This window comes from Hippopotamus amphibius, chromosome 7 (genome assembly GCF_030028045.1).
Source record: "Hippopotamus amphibius kiboko isolate mHipAmp2 chromosome 7, mHipAmp2.hap2, whole genome shotgun sequence".
NCBI classification, from domain to species: domain Eukaryota; kingdom Metazoa; phylum Chordata; class Mammalia; order Artiodactyla; family Hippopotamidae; genus Hippopotamus; species Hippopotamus amphibius.
Window position 1 is genome coordinate 65741134 of NC_080192.1, and position 6000 is coordinate 65747133.

General features: G+C 39.4%; 1 pseudogene; it reads left to right on the plus strand.

Moving 5' to 3' along the window:
• The window catches only part of LOC130857620 (serine/threonine-protein kinase 35-like), a 45692-nt pseudogene extending 41607 nt beyond the window's left edge, over window positions 1–4085 (plus strand).
• Window positions 4086–6000: the final 1915 nt, after the last annotated feature.

Below are 6000 nucleotides of genomic sequence, written 5' to 3' on the forward strand. Positions count from 1 at the left end.
CTCAAACAAATAGCTTTGATTCTTACACTCGTGGGCTAATAGTTGCCTTAAGACATCACCTGTCCTTCCTCCTGGCTTCACACTGGTGAAAGTCTAGGTCAGCTGGGATAGGTCATTCTCTCTTTTCTTCAGTTAATTAAAACACACATTCTTTGAGTGTTCTTCTGGAGGGTTCTCCAAGAATAAAATCTCATATACAACCTGACTCACATAAAGGGACTTGCTGATAAGTGAATACCCATACACATTTTCCAGGCCATGTTAGAGCAAACAGAATGATAAATCTCCTCTTTGTTGATGGAAAAGAAGAACAATAGTTGGGTATGCCACTGTTTCCATTTTTATCATTGGAAACTCTAAGAAGGTAATACGAAGCTAAATCTATACACATTTTTAGGTTGATTCTTATTTCCCTTTCAAATAACTGTTTACAGTTTTGACTGCTATTTCCTCCCCACCCCCCAACAGGATTGAACAATTTAGGAAAAAATGGCTAAACTGGCTTTTGGTATTCATACAAAGTTGCAATAGTGAAAGATAAAGGAGGAAAGAGGAACTTTACAGATTTTATTTAATCTTTCTAAAATAGCTGCCATTGAAAAGAAATACTCTAACTATAAGTAAGTACTGAGAGCTGGATCAGCAATTAGCTGCATGCTATAGAATGTAAGTATACCTACCCAGTGGTAGCCAGACATACATGTGCTTTACCTCAATGCCCAGTATTCTTGCAGTCGCATGTCCATGTGCCCAGCTCTTGCCAACTAACTCAAGAGAAAGGGACAAGGATCTATTCCAGGCCAGAACAGAGAGAAAGGTGTGATTTCTCTAGACACTTTCTTCTCTTCCTCCTGTCACCTTGGACACACACATTGAGACTGCAGGACCCTGAATGGTACATGTCATAAATAGCCATGTGCTAAGCTCCTGAGACTTGGGGGTTATTTTTTTACTTTAGCAGAACCTCGTTTATCTGGATTGACACCAATGAATAACAAATTTGGAATTAAAAAAAAAAAGCTGAGTTTGAGTCTAACTTCCTTATAATCTTTATGATACTAATAGCATCAGGCAACTCAGATTAAACTTCTCGATAGAAGTTAATGCTCACTAAAGATCTACTTTTTTCTCCTATATTTCTCACCTAAATTATACTTAATGTGCAGCCGTATGACTAATTCTGCTAAATGGACTGAGAACAGCAATGGCATGCATTCTTTATCATCAGAAGCAATAAAGAACTGCTGTTCTTCCTCCATCTCTCTTTCCCTCTGCCACGAGGATCCAAAAGCCAAGTGTTCCAAGTGGTATGAACTATAAGACAGAGGACCATGGCTGGAAACACAATGGATTCTGAATGGCTGAGAAATCATCATTCAAAATTAGTTTAAGCCGTTAAGATTTTATGGCTTATTTTTAAGCTCAGCGTAGACTGGCCTATCCTCATCAATCAAATGGTCTTTTTTAATGTCATTCTTTGATTCCCTTAGTCACCACCATATTTTCTAGAGCAATGGTATTCTAAGTGTGATCTGATCTGCAGACTTGGGTTTAATCAAAAACCATGTGTTACCAGTTAGAAATTAGATAAGTATGGAAACTGAGTGTAAGACTAGACATTTTTATAGCAATTGAGTATTTCCATGATACCTAAGTATTTGTGATCATGGTTTCAGCGACTCATTTATAATGTATTTCGCATATGTGATATACTTCATTCTATTGCATTTGGTCCATGACAGGTTTAAGGAACAATAAGGAAACTGGCCTCTATAACATACTAGACATTTGAAAATGTTGAATGAATAAATTAAAATGCTTGTGTTCCTCAAATACAGAGACACAGTTTGGCACGATTTAAACTGAGATTTATCATTTTTGGTAAATGTGATATGTACTCAGATAATGTAAATAACATACCAGAAAGCACAGAGAAGAAAGCAAAGCAAAGCAAGCAAGCAAGCAAGCAAGCAAGAAAGAAAGTGAAAGAAGAAAGCAAGCAAGTAAGCAAAAGTCATCAAAATTTCATTACCATTAACATTTTAGTGAATTCTTGTAACACACACACACACACACAAAGTACAGCCTTTCAAGTATAGGCTTGATTGTACCATAATAGACAATTTATGCAATATGCCTTTTCAGTCAAATATATATCATGGACAAATTTATCTGTCAAAAACTTCAATTTTAGTCAACATTATTGACACATATCTAGTTTTTTTTTATTGTATGTATGTACCATAGTGTATTTATCCAGTCCCTCAATGATTCAGATTTTGGTTATTTTCAACCATTTGTCATCCCTAACAGATGGTAAACTTCCATAAACATACTTACGAATACATATTTTCACATGCAAATGATGTTTCTGGGGGTAAATTACACAGAATCCCTGAAAATGGGCACATCTATCTAACATACCCTATTTATTTATGGCCCTTTTGAACAAAACCCATTTCTCGACTGTTTTTTCAAATTAAGAATTTTACATATATATTCCTCACATTTGGCATATCAGGAATCCATTTTCTTTATCTATTCATAGACAAAATATAGTTCTTAGGGCCTGCATACAGGTGATACCTAATGGTCAGCAATTACTATAATTGACTTTTATACTATTGGGAACAAGCCAAGGACAAACCCAGCTGGCCAGCAAGGCCTGCAGAAACATTCTCTTGGATGGATATAACTCTATGAACTGGATAGAGGCTGTTTTGTATCTCTCCCTTGGCCAGCAGGTGTAATGGGATGAGACTAAATGTTCCTCGGTGAGCCCATACTTTTATGACCCATCTGTTCAAGTAGGAAGGAATGAGGCAGGTGGGATTCTTCATGTTACAATAGGGCTTAGATAGAAGCAAACGGAAACAATGATTTTAATCATCTTTGCAGAGTTATAACTCATATTTTGTAATTCATATTAAAATTACACTTACATTGCCATGAAAGCAATAACTCATAAAGAATGAACTTTTAAAAAATTCTTTTTCTTTAATTTGACATACTTTTTCATGACACTTTACATCCAGTGGAGGCCGAGGTCCGGGGCGAGCCTACCTAGCACAGCAGTGCTGGAGGGCGGCAGCTTGTGGGCACTACAGCCTTGGCAGAGACCAGGTGCAGCAGCTACCATGTGAATTAGGAGACTGTGAGGCCCTCCTAGAGGTCAAGAACATCCACTGCAGCTGCGACAGCCTGGAGAACGTGGAGCAGGTGCTGGCAGAATTCTGGGCCCTGACCAGCCTCAAGCGGCGCCACCAGAGCCTCGTGCAGCTTGAGTGTGTCACACAGTGCAACAGACCAGCACGCACATGAGCAGTGGTCATGAGAGCACGTGGCTTTATCTGGGCCTGTTGAAGACCTCCCTCAAAGGAGGAACGATCCTGGGTTATGCTGAGGGGCCTGGCTACCCTTACTTTGTCATACACTTGTGTGAAGGTGGAGACCTGAATCAGTCTGCCCTGTCCTGGAGGCCGGACACAGCCACCGACAAAGCTTCATGCTACCGCTCTGGAGGGCCAGTGCCTTCAGACTACATCATGAGTAGGGACAAAGCAGGAGGACAAGCTCAACACGGAGAGGTCTGGCATCCCCCCCACCCATCCTCAAGGTGGCAGACTTTGAACTAAGCAAAGCCTGTGGTGGGCTTCCCTCTTCCCCCCAGCTCCCCAAAGCAAAGAGGTCAATCAAGACAACACAGATGTGAATGTGAGTAAATACTGGCCTCCCTCAGCCTGAAGCTCAGACTTGTAAATAACTCCCTGAACTCTGGGAAGGATGCCACACAGCCATGGCCAACATCTTTGCCCTGGGCATTATCATCTGGGCAATGACAGAAAGAATTACTTTCATTGACTCTGAGACCAAGAAGGAGCTCCTGGGGTCCTGGCCAAGATCTCCCTGTTGGTGAAGTGCTGCTAGAAAACGCAAAGATGGAGTTGCATATCCCCTAGAAAGGCGGGATTTCCATATCTAAGGGAACTAAGCAGCTCTTAAAAGAAGTCAGCTGATAAACCAGGGACCTGTCTGATTCCTTTGAACTTGACACCAGCATGGACCAAGCCACATGTGCCACTTAAAATTCAGGGCAGCGCATCCTGGGTGTTTTTAAAGTAGGTGAGTGTACTTTTTGTTCTTTATCCTGGGCCTTGGGCTGGGCCCTGTGTAGTTGGGAGGAAATGTAGGGTTGAAGGGAAAAGTGCTTGTTGTTAACAGTGTCCCACCTTTCAATGAGAGGATATGTGGAGTTGTTTGAGTATGAGTTGGAAAGTCTAGAGAAGTCTTCTGAGTGGAGGTTGCACTTGAGCTGAGTCTTTTTTTTGGGGGGAGGGGGAGAAACACTTTATGTAATAATTAATTAATGTTTACTGTAGAAAATGCAAAAACTAAAAAGATTGGTTAGTTCGTTTGACCTGTAGAGCAAATTGTAAGTTAAAATGATGCTGTATTATTATCCTCTTTAAATGAAAGAGGACTTTCATTTCCCCTAGTTCCATAGCATGTAAGTGGTACTTTGATTTCTTTCCTTCAAATTTCAGACAGCTTTCTAATGCCTCTTTTTATTATATATACACAAATGTTCTATATCAGCCCATTATTTCAGTGGTATCTGGAAAAAAAGGAAAGAGAAGTAAAAAAAAAAGAAAAAGACTTGATCTTAATAGGCAACACCAGAAATAGGAAATGCATTCCATAGGAAGGAAGCACTTATTGGCTAAAGACCCATTTTGCAGCTGTGGAAATAATTATGGGAGGAATATATATGGAGGAATATAGGAGCCTGCCAGGAGTTATAATTGTAAGGATTGAGAGCTCTTATCTGGAACTTGGAGTCTTACTGTCGAACTGCCTGCTAGTTGAACATTAATCAGAGAACTCTGGTTTATCTTGATGGATGTCTAAGAAGCATACAAACAGGAATACAAATGTCATCTATCTCAGAAGTAGACAAGGATTCTCCAAGACAAAAAGAAAATGAGGTCATTTCTCTTGTAACAGTGTCATTGCATTTCCAGCCTTAGTGCCTCTGTGTGTGTGTACGTGTGTGTGTGTGTGTGTGTGTGTGTGTGTGTGTGTGTAATTCACACCTTTGGCACTGGAACTAGGCCTGGGGTGGAGACTGTAGGACCACAGAGACTGGACACATTTTTAGGAAAAATGAAGTCTACTTGTCACTATAACTGTCATATATAGCACAGTGGTGCTTGTTCAGGAAGATCATTTCCAAATTGAAGTGGCTGATATAAATATTAAGGATCCAGTTTTCTAGAAGAGGATCTGAGATCCCAGCATTCTTTGAGTCAGTGTGAAGTCCATACAAAGATGTTTAGTTGACTCACCCTTTTCAGGGACCCAGAAAGTTTTTTTTTTTTTTTTTTTTTTGCCAGCTTTATAGAAATATAATTAACATTGTGTAAATTTAAGGTGTACAATGTGATTTGATACATGCATATACTGTGAAATAGTTAGGATGGTAAGGTTAGTTAGCACTTCCATCAACTCATATAATTACCTGTGTGTGTGTGTGTGTGTGTGTATGTGAACATTTAAGATCTACTCTCTTAGCAACTTTCAAGTATATAATACACTGTTATTAACTATGGTCACCATGCTGCACATTACATCCCCAGAACTTTTTCGTCATGTAACTGGAAGTTTGTACTCTTTGATCAATTATCTCCCCATTTCCTCCACCCCTCAGTTTCTAACAACCACCATTCTACTTGTGAGTTCAGCTTTTTTAGATACCACATATAAGTGAGGTAATACAGTATTTCTTCTCTGACTTATTTGACTTAGTATAGTGTCCTGAAGTCCATCTATATGGTCACAAAAAAGCAAAATTTCCTTCTTTTTATGGCAGAATAACATGCCATCGTGTGTACTTATATCTATATCTAGATAAAGATATACATAGAGAGAGAGATATTTCTCATTTTCTTTGTCCATTCATCTGTCCACGGACACTTAGGTTGTTTACATGTCTTAACTATT